Here is a 19,214-nt window from a genome sequence, read left to right on the forward strand (position 1 = left end):
TCCGGCCAATCTTCAGCCTTGAGACTTTCTAGAACGGTGTTCCCTGAGTCATGAGAGTTGAGTTTCAAGTCCCGCACCCAGGGATTCCACTGCTGGGCAGCATAAAACAGTGTTCCCAACTGCTGTCCTCAAGAGCTGTAGCCCCCTGTGACCTGTGTCCCTTCTCCCATCAGAGCTTTGTTTTGCTGGTGCCTGGCTTGGGAGTCCTTGCCTTGCACAGGAGACTGGACTGGACTACAAACACATGCTAACAGTGGTAACAGGCAACTTTATTTACACAACTAAATAAATTTCAGCATTTGTGCATGCAGAGGAGGAAGATTGGCAGGACAGAGGACGCCTTTGACCTGAGGCTGCCTTTGGACGAGCAGGCACTGCCCCAGTATGTAATGGTCATGGTCCACTGCAGCCTGCAGTGGATCCTGTTCATCCTGCTGCCCATGTCTTTTTTCTCATGAGGCCCAGCAGTATCTGGTGCACCCGAGTTAAGAATTTCACCACTATCTGGTATGGATGTGGAGCAGGCAAGAGAGGTTGCCTTGACATTGGCTCCTCAGAGGGGTTTGAGGTCGACTCTGGCTCTGGTGTGGCTGTTGCAGTTGAGTGATCAGGAGTGGGAGTACAGCAGCCTGACTCTGTTGGTGCTGACTCTGGCTGCTCCAAGGGGGCTGAGCTGAAGGTTGGCTCTGGTGCTGGAGTAGCTGTTTCAGCTGACTCAGGATATGGAGTGGGAGTAGAGCAGCCTGACTCTGTTGGTGTTGGCTCTGGCTGCTCAAAAGGGGTTGAGCTGAAGGTTGGCTCTGGTGCTGGAGTGGCTGTTTCAGCTGACTCTGGACATGGAGTGGGAGTGGAGCAGCCTGACTCTGTTGGTGTTGGCTCTGGCTGCTCAAAAGGGGTTGAGCTGAAGGTTGGCTCTGGTGCTGGAGTAGCTGTTTCAGCTGACTCTGGACATGGAGTGGGAGTAGAGCAGCCTGACTCTGTTGGTGTTGGCTCTGGCTGCTCAAAAGGGGTTGAGCTGAAGGTTGGCTCTGGTGCTGGAGTGGCTGTTTCAGCTGACTCTGGACATGGAGTGGGAGTAGAGCAGTTTGACTCTGTTGGTGTTGGCTCTGGCTGCTCAAAAGAGGTTGAGCTGAAGGTTGGCTCTGGTGCTGGAGTGGCTGTTTCAGCTGACTCTGGACATGGAGTGGGAGTAGAGCAGCCTGACTCTGTTGGTGCTGACTCTGGCTGCTCCAAGGGGGCTGAGCTGAAGGTTGGCTCTGGTCTTGGAGTAGCTGTTTCAGCTGACTCAGGATATGGAGTGGGAGTAGAGCAGTTTGACTCTGTCAGTGTTGGCTCTGGCTGCTCAAGAGGGGTTGAGATGTAGGTTGTCTCTGGTGCTAGAGTGTCTGTTCCAGGTGGACGCATGCCCATCTGAATCAGGATCCAGTTGTAGAAGTACTGAGTGGAGGTGTAGACTCCCGGGCGTTTTGTTCTGACACAGCCTTTTCCCCAGCTGGTCACTCCAACAAGCCAAAAGTAGCCAGCATGGTTATCTTTGCACACCAGAGGCCCTCCACTGTCACCCTGCAACAGAGGAAAGAGGATTAGGGTGCTGTTGGGTGGCTGCTGTCAGCACTAGAGGCCTGTTTCTCTCTTGCAGCCCCTGCCACAGCTGTATTCATGGTACAAAAAGGCTTTGCTCAGGTGCTGGAGTCTCAAGAACCTTAGCTGGGAACAGGGTGGGTGTCTGTGAAGGCCCCCTTTTGTATCTGCACAGTGATCCTGGATGGGCAGAGCATAGATCATCCAGAATCTGGATCTGTGGGCTGCTGAGAACACTGGATGGGCTTTCTGGGCAGAGGGGCAGGCCTGGGGAACACGGTCACTTGGCAAGGAAACTCCAGCAGTGGAGGAAAAGTGGTTTGCCAGACAAAGCCCATGGTGACGGGGTACCTTCGCTGCTGGCTCCCAGCACTCATACCTGGCAGGTGTCCATGCCACCCCGTGGGTAGCCAGCACACAGGTTGTGGGTGTGGATGGCCCCAGCGTACCGACGGCTGCTGTTAACCAGCCGGATATCCAGGAGACGGACCTTGGCTTCCTGCAGGACATCACTCGGACCCTGAGCTGCAAGCACAGGAAGGAATGGGCACCCAGCAGCTCTTTGCCAGTTCCACTCCCCTGTCTGGGGGTGAACTCATTCCCTAGGGCTTGGCTTTGCCTCTGGAGCAGTTGTTGAAGCGCTGTGTCCTTTCTGTCTGCCTTTGGGGAGCAGGCCAGGCCCAGCTCTCCAGAGGCATACATCCTACAGCCTGACTTTGGTTTGTGCTGTCAGGAAGCCAAACCCATCTTGCTGGTGTGCCCAGCTCACCCTCAGGGCCCTTTTTGGGAACTCACCTTTTGCAGTGGCAGAACCCCAGCCAGCAATGTAGCAGGTTTTCAGCTCTGACACTGTGAGCGAGGCGTTGGGCACGCAGGCAAGCTGGACGTAGTCACTGCACTCCACGGGCTTGTCCAGCTCCAGCAGGGCGATGTCGTTCTGCTGGGAATCAGCCGTGTACTCCTGGTGGGCCAGGAGCCGCTTGATGTGGCGCACCTGAGTTTCAGGGCCCAGATGGGTCAGCTTGGTGGCCCCGATCAGCACACGCCACATGGTGACATTCCTGCAAGGCAGAGAGGGGTCTGAGGAAGAGCAGAGCCGTGTGCTGTTGATGCCTTAGGATTTTAGCTTTTGTATTTTTCATCCATTTGTAATCCTGCAGTTTTTTACTGTATAACTAAATTCTGCACACAGTGTGAGCTGCTGCTGCTTTCCCATTCTGGTCACAAAAATTCCTCTCCAGGCCTGGCAATCAAGGATACCTCACTGCCTCAGGCCTCGAGAGATGGAAACAAAAGTGAGTTGAGGGGAGCAAACTGGGGGTAAATGACTTCATTACCTGAAGCTGTAATTAGAAGATTAACCCTAAATATGCAAATGGACCAAATTTATAGGTGTGAAAACCTTTGACCCGTGGTCAATTTTGGGTTGTAGCACTTGGGGGGGTCTTTTGTTTTGCCTAAAATGGACCTGGAGGCCCTTCAATAAATATAATCACTTTTTATTCCTTGTCTGGCCTGTTTTTAGGTAGTCCTGAAAAGGCATCACTGTGGCAGCTCAGCACTTCCCTTCCTTCTGCTTCTCAAGGCAGAGAGGAAAGCAGGGCAATGAGGAGTGTGACTGCCCTAGCATGCCTTAGGCTCCAGGAATGCCACACTGGAGGCTGCTGGGCAGCAGTGGCACGAGCCCAGCCTTCTGAGCAGTCCCTCAGTTGGGCCCCGTAGTATTGAGGTGCTGCAGGCTGGGCAACTGTTTGTGTGGTGAGGATACCCTCATTCCCTGCTCCTCCTTACCTGGCCTGGAGGAAGCAATGGGCTGCTGTGAGGACCCACTGTGGGCTGATGAGGGACCCTCCACATGTATGGCCGGTGCCTATTTTCCTGGGGTCCTGGATGCTGACAATCCAGGGCCAGGCCCCTGGCAGGGCACCTGTGCCAGTCACAATTCGGTAGTCAGCATCTATGGAGTTGTAGTCAGAAGCCATGGGCCGGAGCCCACAGGTCCCTCTGGAAGCACAAAATCATTACTGCCCTTCTGTTCCAGTACCTGGGTGCTGGCAAGGAGGCTCCCACATGGGGTTTGGGGTGTGGCAATGGGGGACAAGCACCCTCCTAGAGCCTGGGGCCATACCTGCAGTTGCCCCAGGTACCATGTGCAGGTCTGTACACAGCCAGCAGGATGAAGAGGTACAGGTACAGAAGATTCATCGCTGTCAGCAGCATCTGTCAGCTGAAAGAGACAAAAGCTTGTCTCTTCCAGTGCAGTCTCTGACGAGTGCTGCAGCAACTGCACTGTCCATGGCACCTGGGGCTGATGTCACAGAGTGGGTGGTTCCAGGTTCTGGGCACAGTGTCCTCAGAGGGCAGGGAAAGGCCACAGCCTCACAGAACCACAGAATGGTTTGGGCTGGAAGGGACCTTGAAGGTTGTGAAAGGCAAAAGGGGTCCCTTGCCTCGCACATGCAAAACGACACCATGGGCAGACAAATCTGGCACAGAGGGAAAGTCACTCCAAAGGCAGTGTTTGGTCAGAGAGGGTGCTCAGAGCCACCACACGATGGAGAAAACTAGCACATCAAAGCTAGAAAGAGGACAGGAAGGAACAATGCCATGTGCAAACTACTTGGGGGGATGCTTCAAGGCACATAAGCCTTAGCTGATGGAACAAACCTGGAAACTCCTGAGTGTTGCAAGAGGAATTGCTGACCATGGCAGAGTGCGAGAAGCTGACAGGAGTTTCAATGCCATGAGGAAGCCCTTCTGAGTCTGTTTATACATTCTCCATGTCTGGAGCAGGGTGAGTACTGCAAATGCCTCAGTGCTGCCTCTTGCTTTGGAGACTGGTGCTGGAGGTCATGGCTGCAGAAAACAAGGGACTGAGATGGAGAGTGCTCATGCACTCACTTTTGTGGTTTGGGAATGGCATTCCCCAGTCTGGTGTTTCCACTGGAACACTGCAAACCACTGCTCCTCACTCCCTTCTCCCTCTCCCCTCCCTTCTCTGGTGGGCTTGAGAATAGAACTGGAAGCACAAAAGTTAAAGACTGTGGGTTGAGACAAGAACAATATAATGGAAACAGCAATGAAACAAGAAAATGAGCAGTAACCGCAACAATATTAATAATGGACTGGGACAATTCACATGCAACCATCCACCCCATAGAGCCTGGCAGTACCCAACCAGGCTGTCATGCATGTTATCCAGCGGAGATTTCTTCCCCTGTCCCTGGAAAATGTTGTGGAGTGGTTCAGAACAACCTCCACGTCCTGGCCATGCCCTGTCCTGGTTATGGCAAAAATTTACCCCATCCTGGCCAGAACCAGGACATTCACCCTCATGATCTGCCCCACAGCTTTGGAATCTGTGCCAGAGGGTCTGGCAGGGCAGGGAGGGCAGTCACCAGGGATTGGCAGACGTTGGAAACTCCTTATCCCTCTCTCTGGCCCCTGGTTTTCCTTGTTTTATGGAATGGAAGAACACATGTCCAACTCCTCCCAGTATCTCCTTCACTGGAAATCCTCCGTGCTTTGATTCCTTCTCTGACATTCTGCTGCACCTGGGGAATGCAGTGGGAAAACCCAAGGCTTTGTGTGAAGGTCACTCCCTCAGCACTTCACCTGAGGTGCACAGGAAGGCTGCCCTGGCTCTACCACACCTCATCCAGAACACCTGGAAGCTCTTCCCTCCCCATTCACACACTCCCCTGCCTTGTCCTCCTCATCCCACAGGGATGCACAGAGGGGCTACCACACTTCACGGTTTGGTAGCCCTGATACCACACTCCTGACTGGAATGGGGTGACCCTGGGGCAGTTTTGGCCTGCATCAGTTCCATGTCCTGCCTCAGCACACCCAGGTTCTCTGTTGGCGTCTGTGCTCATCTCTGCAGCTTTGCTGTCCTGCACCAGGAGTTTGCTGAATAAAATCATCCTCTAGAAAGGACATGTGACACAAGCCCAGGAGTAAGCAGCACCATGGGAGAGTTCAGCAAGGTGCCCTGGGGACAGCCAGGCCAGGCAGGGGAAGGTGGGGGGACCACGGCCTCACTGAAGCAGCCACATTGTACAGCACAAAAAATAAAGCTAAATAAATGCTGGGATGAAATACAGCACTGCTGGGACTGCTCCATTTAGCAAATAACAGTTGTGGGGGAGATTTACAGATGTACTGGGTACATCTGGGAACTGGGGCTCCTGCTGGAAGTCTTCAATCTTGAAGCTCCCAGTTCCCAAAGCTGGTAAATCCTTCCCAGCAATGGCTCCTGAGGCAGGGAGAGGGGTGGAAAGCCAAGGATGGGGCAGAGATCAGAAGGAGCTGGGGAGCTCAGAGAGGTCTTCAAGGGGAAGAGGATTTGTCTGAAAGGCCCTCACTTTTCTGGTCATCTTGGCAACTCTGGCAGGTTTAACAGGAGGTTTGTCTGGAAACAAGACAGGGACATATTGGCATGATGGGTGCTGGCATATTCCAGTCTTAGGCTTTGCAGAGAGAGATTTGCTGTTTCCCCATAGGCCACAGAGGATTTTAATATGAGGTGAACTCCCCAAGCTTGCATCCACCCTGTTCCATGGCCTCTGGCTCTGAGAAATGCTCTCCTGTGCACCCTGCTTCATTCCCTCAGATCAATGGCTGATGTGCCAGCAGCTCCTGCTCCAGAAGGGCAGCACATGATGAAGGTGCCACCCCTGCAGCTGAAAAGAAGGTTCCTTTTGCCATGGCATTCCAGGAGGTCATAAGACACATCATCAATGGAGTCTGAAAAAAAGAAAAATTAGAAGTTGAGGCAGCTGCATTTACCAGTGTGGGCAGTCCAGAGAGAACTGCCTGGACCTGACCCAGTTTGTGGATCAGAGCCAGAAATAGGTTCCCTTAGCTAGAAATGAGACCTCTCTACCCAGAGAGCCAGCTGCTTGCCATTCCATTGCTCCCTGGCCACAAGCAGCACTTCATCCATGAGCTCTCACCCCACAGAGCCCCTAGGTAACCCTGAAAAGACTCCTTCAGTATCAGGGGCTGCAAGAGACCTCTAGATGAGCAGCTAGAGGATTAGGTGAGGAGAAGAACTGAAATAAAATGCGTGTTTTTCCCTGGATTTGTGGAAGACAACAAGAAAGAAATACAGGACCCCAAAAAACAAACCCACTCGATGGGAGAGGCAGGTGAGCACCTCTGGTTCAGGAATTACAGAATGCACTCAACTGCAGCTTGCAGACAAGGATCCTGGCACGTTCCAGCAGCCAGCACTGCCACCTGATCCCAGCATCCCTCTGCCCCATGGATTTACACAGGACCCCAAAGCCCCAGTGGTCAGTGAAAGGAAAACATCCAACTGTCCACACTTGGCAACCTACTCCTGGGTTCTGCAGCCTGTGGAGAAAGACAAATTCCCTCACTAGAAAACTAAGCAGGTTTGAGCTGGGCTTTCTCAAAGCACACTAAAGGCAGAGGTGGGCTTCTCCGTGCTGTTTGGGAAGTGGCACATGAACCACACGGGAATCAGAGAGAGATTATCAACTCCAGAGGCACTGCTGAGCGCAGCCTCTCCTGACTCCAGCTGGGCTCCAGCCCCGAGGTGACCTGTGCCTCCAAACAGAGGGGCCAGAGTGACCTGCACTGACCAGGCCGGCCACAGCTCCGTGTCACACTGACCACTGCAGCGTCCAGCCAGTCCCTCCAGAGGCTCTTCCAATCTCCACCTCCACCTTACAGGGGCATGGAACGCCGCTGATCACACCCGCTGCTCCCTGACCTGCAGCCAGAGGAAGATTTCCTCATTTGCTGCTGTGGCCAGTGGCACCTCTCTGTAGCAGGTTTTGCGTCCTGCTCGGTGCCCCAGTGCTCCAGACAGGCTGGCTCCGTGCTGCTGGGCCTCTCCCGGTCCCTCTGAGCAGGGCTGCAGCCGAGTCTTCAGAACAGCCCCAATTCCCCAAAACAGCCCCCAAAACAGCCCGGCGCTGTCTGTGTGGGGAACATCAAACCCACACCAAGGAATGGCTTTGCCCAGTGCCCCGGGATGGAGCAGCCCCGGCCTGCTCCACCAGAGCCCAGGGCGGCTCTGGGAGCCCTGAGGGCACGAGAGAAGGAAACTTCAGCGTGAGGGTCTGCAGCGGCCAGGGGAACACCAGCGCCTCCGAGCCGCCCTGCCAGACACGTACGGCCCTCCACCACCCTCGCAGTGGTGCGGGAATGTGCTCGCTGCTGAGGGCGGCCTCGCGGCTCGGCGAGCAGCTCGGGCAGGGCCGCCGCTGTCCGCTCCGTGCGGAGCGCAGCCTCCTCCGGACGCGGCCGTGAGGCGGTCTGGGCCCTCGGGTGTCGCCTCCGGCAGAATCAGCGGCTCGGTGGAGCTCACACGAAGCTCTCCCTGGGGCGGGACAGCCCTTGCCCGTGGGGTGTCGGGCGGGCCCCGGGCCGGCCGAGGGTTGCCCGGCTGAGCCCGGGGCCGCCCCTGACGTGGGGCTCTGGGGCAGAGTCCGGCCCGCGGTGCCCAGCAGGGATGCGCGGTTCTGTCTGTGCTCGGGCAGCACCAGAGTAGAGTTTTTCCCTGCTACAGTACCTACGCTACCCCGCGAAAGAGCATCGCTCAGGTTTGACAGGAGGAGAAATCTGTGTGGCCGTCAGCTATCACCTATGGCCCGGTCAGGATACTGATGGATTTTCTGACCTATTCGCTAGGGTCGTGTAAAATGTTAAACTGCAGATGCTTTCTGAAAGCAACTAGTGCTTTGAATGGTACAATCTGGATTACAGAAGCTTTATGTAGTGTTAGGCTGTGAACCACAATAGGTTTATTCTACAAGTTAATAGGGATATGCCAGATCATGTTACACTTCTGTTTTATCTTCTGTTTTGACCCTATGGCAAGCATCAGTTGGGTTTATTTAGCTCTTTATTAGCCCTTTATTTAGCTCTTAGCATTTTTCACATTTTGTGTGAAAAATGAATTAACTTTTAGGTAGATATTTTTAAAGAGGAAAAATGTATTTGTGCCTATTGATGCTGCAGTGATTTGTGGTTTTGAGACCCATCTTGCAAAATACCACATGCTGAGGCTGATTGTCATAGCTCTGAAGCCAGCCCTGGGTATGGAATGCTTTTCATTCTTTGGAGTGTTCATTCCAGGCAGTTCTGTGTAACGAGATCTTTACAGAGCATGGAAGATGCCTCTAGGGGAAGTCTCCATTTTGATTGCTGTGCCTAGACTAATTCTGATACTCCTGAGTTTGCTGTCAGGTTTTTACGATGCTGAAATGTGTGTTTTCCAGGTTCCTGTGTGGGCTATTTTTCACTAAGAATCTAGAAAATATCTTGGCTTTTCGTGGGGTTTAGTGCAAAATAGGTTTGACTGTAGGAACCATGAAGAGAGCCTGACAGAGGAATGGTTGAACGACAAGGGACATGATACTGTAAAATTAATCCAAATAGGGAGGGCTACGTGACTGCTGCAAAGTTTGCATGGCCCTGAAGAGTAGATAGTGTGCAGAAAACAGGACATTGAAACTGCTTGGTATGTAGAAGTAGATAGAGAAGAACAAAAGAGTACTAAGCTGTTCTAACTGCAAGGCCAGCTGGACAGGCATGTATCGATCATAAAGATACTTTTAAGATAATAGTACAAGTCACATAGCAACCAATCATGAGCTTGGCTTTTGCAATATGTATGAGCTAATTAACGAACATATATAAACTGTGTAATCTGTCACAATAAACTGAGACTTGATGATCATGATATCATGAGTCTTGTCTCCCGCGGCATTTTCCCTCTAACAACTGGCGCCCGAAAGCAGGGACCTGATCCGAGCCTAAGGCGAGAGGGGTGCTGCGTTGGAGTGCGGGTCCTGCGGCTGGAAGGACGGCGAAAATAAAGAGAAGAGGCGAAACGCTCTGCTCCGCGCCCTGAGTGACCGTAGAAGCGGGCTCAGCCGATACGTGCTGCCGAAGCCTGAAGGAGCCAGCAACGGTACGGACGTAATCATGGAAAGGCAAGCAGCATATGATTTATTTAGTGCTTCTCTTAGAAAAAGGCAGATTAGGGGGATTGACTTAGATAAGGATCTCCCTTCGCTATTGCATCATGCTGAGTCTTACGGCTTTTTCGTTAACCCCCATAGTGTTCATAAACTTTCAAAATGGAGAAGATATAGGGATAAGTTGTGGGAATTAGTGTTAGATGAGGATAAACCGGGCAAGAAAATGAGTAAACTTTGGAGAGTGGTTGATAACGAATTGTTAATGTGTCAGGCAGAAAAGAGGGCGGTGGAAGTGATACGGACAGCTCTGGAGAAAAATAAGGAATGTAAACCCTCGCTTCTCTCCAGTGAGCCAAACCCTCCGGTTCTCACAAATTTTCCCATTCCCATCTCTGCTTCTGAAATGCCTGTACCTCCCATAGACACTAGTAGCATTGAGGTGCTGGAAATTGAGATCCAAATTGCTTTATGGCAACGGGACTGGGATCCCAAATTCACTTTTTGTGAACGGGAATCAGGTAGAACGGAGCGGGCGCGGGGCCAGACAGAGCGGGGCCGGCCAGCACCGAGCCGGAGGCGAGCCCGGGGCGGAGCGGACATCAGCCGAGAGACGGAAGGCTCCTTGCTGCCGAGCAGCAGCGCAAGGGGGGAGAGGGGCGTTCCTGGGGCTCAGCCGCGCTGGAGCCGGAGCAGGCGGGGCGCGGCCGTGGCGGGGGTGTCTCTTCTCCCATCCACAAGGTGACACAACAAGGACGGGAGCGAGGCGGCGCCGCCCCTCATCTCCCCGCAGCGCCCAGCAATGGCGGCGGAGATGGCGGCACAGTCCTGGTTGCCATGGCAGCGACAACGCCGAGAGCAGCAGCGCCGCCGGTGGCGGGATCGCAACACTACAGCAAAAATTTCAACAGCATCTTCCCAATTTCTTACAAGAGTCAGAGACGTAATGAAAAAGTACAGCAATACCGAGTGTTTTCCAAGATACCAAGAAGGATGAACATTATGTGAATCAATGTTATTTCAAATATGATATAGATAAAAATCACTGTATAAAGATAGAAATTTTAGTAATTATTTAATTACCAAAAATGTCTCTGAAAACAAAGAGTTAAGAAAATGTCATCTGATGGAATTTTAGTATTGAGTTTGTAATCTCCGTCTTTGGGTTTTTATAGATAATAATATAAGTAATAGTAATTTTTAAGTTTTATAGATAATACGATAAATAGTGATTGTTAAGTTTTTGTAAGTAATGATAAGTAGTGATTGTTACTAATTTTATATGAGTGCTTTAAAAGGATTGTCTTAAACTATTTTAAACATTTCTTGTTAATAGGTTGATCATAAAATGCGAGTTGTCTGATTTTTGTGATAAGAATTATTATTAAGGTATTAAGGTATTAAGGTGTTGTTATAGTATTTACAGTCAGTTTTCATATGTTTTATTGTCTCTTTAGGTGATTGATTACAAGATATTTTTTCAGGATCCTGTGTTTTTGATTTTTTAACTACTCATGTGTTTTCTTTATCCAATATTTTATGCAGCTGCAATTCATCTTCCTTTAAAAATTCATTGTCCAAATTTTAGTTCAAGATTTCAGACTTCAAATTTTCAGATTTCTGAAGAAAGGGTTTGTTGTATTTAGAGAATTTTTGTCTTGAAAGAGATTTTAGACAGGTTCAATTATTTGATAGTTTGATAAAGTTTTAATAATAAGGTTTTTTACTTATAACTGTTATTTCTAGGACTTTTGTTTTATAATGTGTTAAAACATATCCTCCAATTAGAGTTTGAGCTCTGGCCAAGCTCTGGCTCTACGTGGATGGTGTGATTGACCCAGGTGTTTTCTGCATCAAAAAGTATTCAAGTCCTTTTGGCTTGACAATTTGACCATGTAGGGCAGCTGAGCCTCAAAGGGAGTTTTGGAGAGACATGATCCGGACATGTTTTATCCAAATCTCTGTTGTTTTAAGGTTTATCAGCTGCTGCAGACTCTGGGATGACAATTTGATAGTGTAGCACTTGGTAACTGTGATTTTATATGTAATATTAATTGTGTATTATCTGATTGATTTTTATTTGTTGTTAGTTTCTTTACTATATGCATTGTTTTGTTCTTGATGTTTTTTCATGTTTATTATAAAGATGTTGATATTTCCATTTCTTCATGCAAATTTTAGGAAACAGAATTGAGAGAGGACCCTCCAGTCCCTGTGGGGAGTGTTGAGTTTGTTTGTGTTTTAGCAGGTGCAGAATCTGGATAGATTTCATTGAAGAATGTTAAACTTATCAATTTCAAGAGAACACTAATCTCTCCACAAGTAAATCAGAGGATGCACAGCAAAAGTGGATTGTGCAAAGATTTGTGTTTCACCCACAGAAAATTGTAGACTTTAGGTTTTTTCATAAGTGTGTTTTTAATTATGTTATAGACTTTTTTTACTAAGTTTTAATGAGTTTTAGTAATGCCTGTGATTTTTCTGTTCATTTTACCATTGCTTTTCAATGGCAAAAGAAAAAGAGGGACAATCAATTAAATAATCAAAAGCATAACATTAAGTTTATCATAAATATAGTTTGTATTTAGAATTAAGTTTGTTCCTTTCATGTTAAACAGAACAATCAAAACCATGAGAAATATGAAGTGGGGTGCACTTCTGTAATACTAACCTCATTTTTCACCCCACGAGTTGCTTCAGTGCAAGCTCTCACACAATTAAAAATCCTAGCCTACTGGACAGAAAAATAAATTAATATTTCATCTAAAATGTTAAGTGAGCTTGCCACAAATATAGGTAGTATCTGTCATGCAGTTCTGCAAAACAGAGCAGCTGCCACTAATTTACTTCTTCTAGCCCAAGGTCATAGTTGTGAAGAATTTGAAAGAATGTGCTGTATGAACTTATCTGATCACGCTACATCTATCCATAAGCAAATACGAAAATTGACCGAGCTAACTCAACAGTTAAAGGTAGAGGATAGATTAGGTTTAAAAAGATAGCTAAAAGGATTGGGGATCGGACCATAGTTAAGAGACATTATCAAATACGGCATAATAGTTCTAAGCATAATTGTGATACTTTTGCTTGTTTTGCCCTGTGTGTTTACTTGCTTGCAAGGCTTGATGCAGCAGCTTTTGCAGAAAATGCTGAATGCACACCTTCTTGTACAAAAGGAAAACGGGAGAGATGAAGAGAGCCTGACAGAGGAATGGTTGAACGACAAGGGACATGATACTGTAAAATTAATCCAAATAGGGAGGGCTACGTGACTGCTGCAAAGTTTGCATGGCCCTGAAGAGTAGATAGTGTGCAGAAAACAGGATATTGAAACTGCTTGGTATGTAGAAGTAGATAGAGAAGAACAAAAGAGTACTAAGCTGTTCTAACTGCAAGGCCAGCTGGACAGGCATGTATCGATCATAAAGATACTTTTAAGATAATAGTACAAGTCACATAGCAACCAATCATGAGCTTGGCTTTTGCAATATGTATGAGCTAATTAACGAACATATATAAACTGTGTAATCTGTCACAATAAACTGAGACTTGATGATCATGATATCATGAGTCTTGTCTCCCGCGGCATTTTCCCTCTAACAGAACCACATTGTTGCAAAGATGAAGCATGCAATTAAAGTTCTTTCTAATAATTTGAGATGATTTAAATATATGTCAAATGAAATGCTATAGTCAAGGAACCAAAGCAGTCGAATGAATTGCCTATAAATTCCTTTGGCATGAAGCGTGTTGAGTGAAATGTTTATTTCTTCTAAGCAATAGGTCATAAGAGTGTTTAAATAAAGGTATAGTATATATAATGCACTGGAGCACAATCCATGGATTAGAGTGAAATTTCAACACTCAGTTCCTTTACTTAGAGAAGTCCACCTATGCCCAGATGGATTAATTAATTGTAGTGGTAGAAAATACAGGGTGTAAAACACAGCTGACTGTTGAGCTTAGTATATCACTATGTTGTAGAGAAACTCAAGAATCAAGAAAATTCTAAATAAGTAAATGCTAATTTGTCATGCAGTACTATGGTATTTTCAGGCAGCTAATCAAGAAAATTTGAATTGGAAGACCGTCAAACTTGTTTCATACAATAAAACTCTGAGAGACTTATCTACAAATAGAAACACAAGGAGCATCCTTTTTTGTACTCAGCAAAGAGCTGGAGTATGTTGTGCTGTTACGGAGGTTTATTTTTATAAACTACTCCAATGAATTTTATAAGCATGTAAAAGATTGTAAGTGCCCTGAAACATGTTTATTCTTGGACTGGCAATTACATACATGGATTCAGTTTTGATTTTCTTTAAAATAAAAATAAAAATATTTCTCTGGAGTAATTTGCTCTCGGTAACAAGAGTCATCTGCAAGAGAAATATCCAAACCAATTTCTGGGCAGTGGAAGTAGCTTTATTTTTTATAACATTCTTAGTACCTGTGACCAGGGTTGGTAGAGTGCCAGTCCTGCCAGCTTTAAGGAGCTGCATGTAAGTGTACCCTCGTTTCCTCAGAATCCCAGGGATGTGGACATTTCTTTGAGATGAGCTTTTAGGAAGCCCCAGAACATCTGGTGGTGTGACATCTTCCTGCATGCTCTGTTTCTGCACGTGATGTTTTCCAGTGCTTTCAAACATCCCTTCCCTTCTGTTTTTTCAGATGGTTATTTAGACCTATCTTGAGAGCTACTCTCTTCAGCCTCAGCTTTATCCAAGATACAATATGGTTATTATATAACCTAGTATTTTTTCATTTTACTTACATTTCATTACATAACCTAGTATTTTACATTGTTACTTGCACAGCAGAATAACTGCAGAACTCTGCTCGATCCAGGTTATACTGAAAACTAAAAAAAATGCTATTTTTACATGCCTGACATTTTTCTTGCATATTTGAGCTTAGGTATTATGTTTGCTCATTTCAGGAGTGCTTCTGAACCACAGTCCAGAAAGAAGAAAAATCTTCTTGGTTGAAGTTGAACATTTGTCTCTAAGAGTAAGAACAAAGCCATGCCAGTGCTTTCAGAAGACTCAGGTAATTCAGCTGCATGCTTTCAACAGAGCAGTGACTGAAATCTTGTCATACCTGTTTCACACATAAAAATAATTTAAATAGGAGTAAAATGTAATAGAATTAAGATAATTCAACTGAAGTTTCTGAGCAATTACCTACAAGAAGGAAGGTGGAATGTAAAAGGTGAAAATTAATAAAGTTTGTCAGGATCAGTTTCCTACTAACCCTAGAGCACCCAAATATACTCTGATAGACCTGAATATACTCTGATAGACTTGAATATATTCTGACAGATCTGAATATATTCTGATAGACCTGAATATATTCTGATAGGCAGAATTGGACCCCTCAGTGTAACAGTGCCTTCTACATGTGCTTACTAAAGATCAGCCCATATATCTCTGCTGCTTGCTGTGTCATTTCTTAATATTTTCTGAACAGGGGTTGATAAACATTGTAAATATCCTTCCTTTTAACTTAAAATAAGTGTCTTTGTTCAAGGCTACTTTACTAGCTTCTCCAGTATGCTGCCCAGGAGAAGTCACAGATAATAAATGATGCTTAGGATTAAAGCAGGAGTGAGTTTGAGTCTCCTGGATCAAAATCCACTCTAAGGTTCGTGGAGAGAATAGCCACAGGAATAGATTTGAACCCCCTCCACCTTTTTATATTTCCTGTTTTGTTTTGGTCCTGTGTTCCCAGACATGGTTCACCGGGAAAAATCTGGCCTTTGTCTGGCTCTGTGTGTTGCAAAATTGGGATATTTAAATATTTTTTTAGAAAACTAGCCACAAGCTTTGATTCCACCACAATGGAAATCTACACTTTATCCTTTCTTCCTCTGGTCAGGCCTGGCTTTTTATAGGTGCCTCAGAGTGGAAGGGGCAGGATAACACTTGTAAGCAAAGCTGCTGGGGAGGTAGAGCTGCTACCTGTGCAAAAAAAGGTCATTCAATCAGTTTGAGAGTCTGCTGTGGTACTAAAATTTCAAATTTGTAAGAGGGGAAACAAAGGGTTCTGGAAACAAGGAGTAATAAACATGAAGTGTTAAATGTGAAAGATAATTTCTTAAGAAATATATATTGCTTTGTTAGATTTTGCCTTAATATGATGGTGTGCTTGACACTTATGAGGGGAGTGTTGCAAAATGAGCTGTGGATAAACACGAGATAATCACAAGTCTCTGCAAATGTGATGATCATCAATGTGATACCCAAATAAATGTAGTGACTGTTAAGACTGCAGTAGAAGGTCCTGTGAGAAATGCTGTGTAGAATGTTTTTGTTCTGTCCTGAATCTAAATTTAGGGTTGCATGAAACTTTGGCCCTTTTGACATCTCAGCTAAGACCTGATTCAAATCATAAAGAGGAAATGGGATTCCTTAGGGATGTCTTCAGTGAAAGAAGTCTCAGCTACCTGATGAAGGTAAAAGTTTGTATTTATTTATGTACATTCTCCTTACAGTTTACTTTTTCTCTGTTCCCTTGATTTATCAACCATTTACTTTGCCAAACCTTTTTTTTAAGAATTCTGTACTGACCAAAGCATATGTGTGCTTAAGAACAAACACTAATAATGTTTGACAATTAATATGTTGAACATATTAAAACCGAGATCAAGGAGTAGAATGTTGCTGGCAGAGGTTCCAAAAAGTGCAAGAGGCTCCAGGGAATGGGGAAAATATGCAGATGGGATAGAAAACCTAATATCCCATTGAGTATGGGATAGAAAACTTCATATATGGGATAGAAAACCTCACATGCCATTGAATATGGGACAGAAACCCTCACATATGGGATAGAAAACCTCACATTCCATTGCATATGGGATAGAAAACCTAACACCCAACCTATAATAAAATCCCCTAATATAACTTTAGTTGCCAAGTATTGGTTATGCAAAAGCCAGATGATGCCTCTTCACAGAGATAATCTAGTTTATGAATGTATGGGAAATTAATTCAATAGTCCAGTTTTAATTTTTTAATGTGGAGGTGGGTTTTTTTGGGGGTGTTATTTGGTGGGGGTGTTTTGTTTTAATTTTGGTTCTGAGTTTCTTTGGGGTGGGTGTGCTAGGGAAGAAGTAAAGGGTTTGGGTTTGGGTGTTTGCTTTCCAGCCTTAGCACAGGGATGTGGCTTCCTCAGAGAGGGTGGTAAGGATGCTCAGTAGGGGAACATGAGGCACTTTGCCAAAATATTCCTTATGTCTTTGACAGATGTGGAGTCAGTCTGAGTGCCAGCAGTGTCTGCAGGGGAGCTGTGGACAGTTCATCTATCACAACACTGGGGGTGGCACAAAGCTCTTCTGGTCTGCCCACTGCTCAGAAATCCTTGCTCCTGGCTGTGGAACTTCTGGCTGTGGAACTCCTCCTCAGCCTGTGTCCGGCCAATCTTCAGCCTTGAGACTTTCTAGAACGGTGTTCCCTGAGTCATGAGAGTTGAGTTTCAAGTCCCGCACCCAGGGATTCCACTGCTGGGCAGCATAAAACAGTGTTCCCAACTGCTGTCCTCAAGAGCTGTAGCCCCCTGTGACCTGTGTCCCTTCTCCCATCAGAGCTTTGTTTTGCTGGTGCCTGGCTTGGGAGTCCTTGCCTTGCACAGGAGACTGGACTGGACTACAAACACATGCTAACAGTGGTAACAGGCAACTTTATTTACACAACTAAATAAATTTCAGCATTTGTGCATGCAGAGGAGGAAGATTGGCAGGACAGAGGACGCCTTTGACCTGAGGCTGCCTTTGGACGAGCAGGCACTGCCCCAGTATGTAATGGTCATGGTCCACTGCAGCCTGCAGTGGATCCTGTTCATCCTGCTGCCCATGTCTTTTTTCTCATGAGGCCCAGCAGTATCTGGTGCACCCGAGTTAAGAATTTCACCACTATCTGGTATGGATGTGGAGCAGGCAAGAGAGGTTGCCTTGACATTGGCTCCTCAGAGGGGTTTGAGGTCGACTCTGGCTCTGGTGTGGCTGTTGCAGTTGAGTGATCAGGAGTGGGAGTACAGCAGCCTGACTCTGTTGGTGCTGACTCTGGCTGCTCCAAGGGGGCTGAGCTGAAGGTTGGCTCTGGTCTTGGAGTAGCTGTTTCAGCTGACTCAGGATATGGAGTGGGAGTAGAGCAGCCTGACTCTGTTGGTGTTGGCTCTGGCTGCTCAAAAGAGGTTGAGCTGAAGGTTGGCTCTGGTGCTGGAGTGGCTGTTTCAGCTGACTCTGGACATGGAGTGGGAGTAGAGCAGCCTGACTCTGTTGGTGCTGACTCTGGCTGCTCCAAGGGGGCTGAGCTGAAGGTTGGCTCTGGTCTTGGAGTAGCTGTTTCAGCTGACTCAGGATATGGAGTGGGAGTAGAGCAGTTTGACTCTGTCAGTGTTGGCTCTCTCTGCTCAAGAGGGGTTGAGATGTAGGTTGTCTCTGGTGCTAGAGTGTCTGTTCCAGGTGGACGCATGCCCATCTGAATCAGGATCCAGTTGTAGAAGTACTGAGTGGAGGTGTAGACTCCCGGGCGTTTTGTTCTGACACAGCCTTTTCCCCAGCTGGTCACTCCAACAAGCCAAAAGTAGCCAGCATGGTTATCTTTGCACACCAGAGGCCCTCCACTGTCACCCTGCAACAGAGGAAAGAGGATTAGGGTGCTGTTGGGTGGCTGCTGTCAGCACTAGAGGCCTGTTTCTCTCTTGCAGCCCCTGCCACAGCTGTATTCATGGTACAAAAAGGCTTTGCTCAGGTGCTGGAGTCTCAAGAACCTTAGCTGGGAACAGGGTGGGTGTCTGTGAAGGCCCCCTTTTGTATCTGCACAGTGATCCTGGATGGGCAGAGCATAGATCATCCAGAATCTGGATCTGTGGGCTGCTGAGAACACTGGATGGGCTTTCTGGGCAGAGGGGCAGGCCTGGGGAACACGGTCACTTGGCAAGGAAACTCCAGCAGTGGAGGAAAAGTGGTTTGCCAGACAAAGCCCATGGTGACGGGGTACCTTCGCTGCTGGCTCCCAGCACTCATACCTGGCAGGTGTCCATGCCACCCCGTGGGTAGCCAGCACACAGGTTGTGGGTGTGGATGGCCCCAGCGTACCGACGGCTGCTGTTAACCAGCCGGATATCCAGGAGACGGACCTTGGCTTCCTGCAGGACATCACTCGGACCCTGAGCTGCAAGCACAGGAAGGAATGGGCACCCAGCAGCTCTTTGCCAGTTCCACTCCCCTGTCTGGGGGTGAACTCATTCCCTAGGGCTTGGCTTTGCCTCTGGAGCAGTTGTTGAAGCGCTGTGTCCTTTCTGTCTGCCTTTGGGGAGCAGGCCAGGCCCAGCTCTCCAGAGGCATACATCCTACAGCCTGACTTTGGTTTGTGCTGTCAGGAAGCCAAACCCATCTTGCTGGTGTGCCCAGCTCACCCTCAGGGCCCTTTTTGGGAACTCACCTTTTGCAGTGGCAGAACCCCAGCCAGCAATGTAGCAGGTTTTCAGCTCTGACACTGTGAGCGAGGCGTTGGGCACGCAGGCAAGCTGGACGTAGTCACTGCACTCCACGGGCTTGTCCAGCTCCAGCAGGGCGATGTCGTTCTGCTGGGAATCAGCCGTGTACTCCTGGTGGGCCAGGAGCCGCTTGATGTGGCGCACCTGAGTTTCAGGGCCCAGATGGGTCAGCTTGGT

This window comes from Lonchura striata, chromosome 27 (genome assembly GCF_050655825.1).
Source record: "Lonchura striata isolate lonStrDom1 chromosome 27, ASM5065582v1, whole genome shotgun sequence".
In the NCBI taxonomy this organism is placed as follows: Eukaryota; Metazoa; Chordata; class Aves; order Passeriformes; family Estrildidae; genus Lonchura; species Lonchura striata.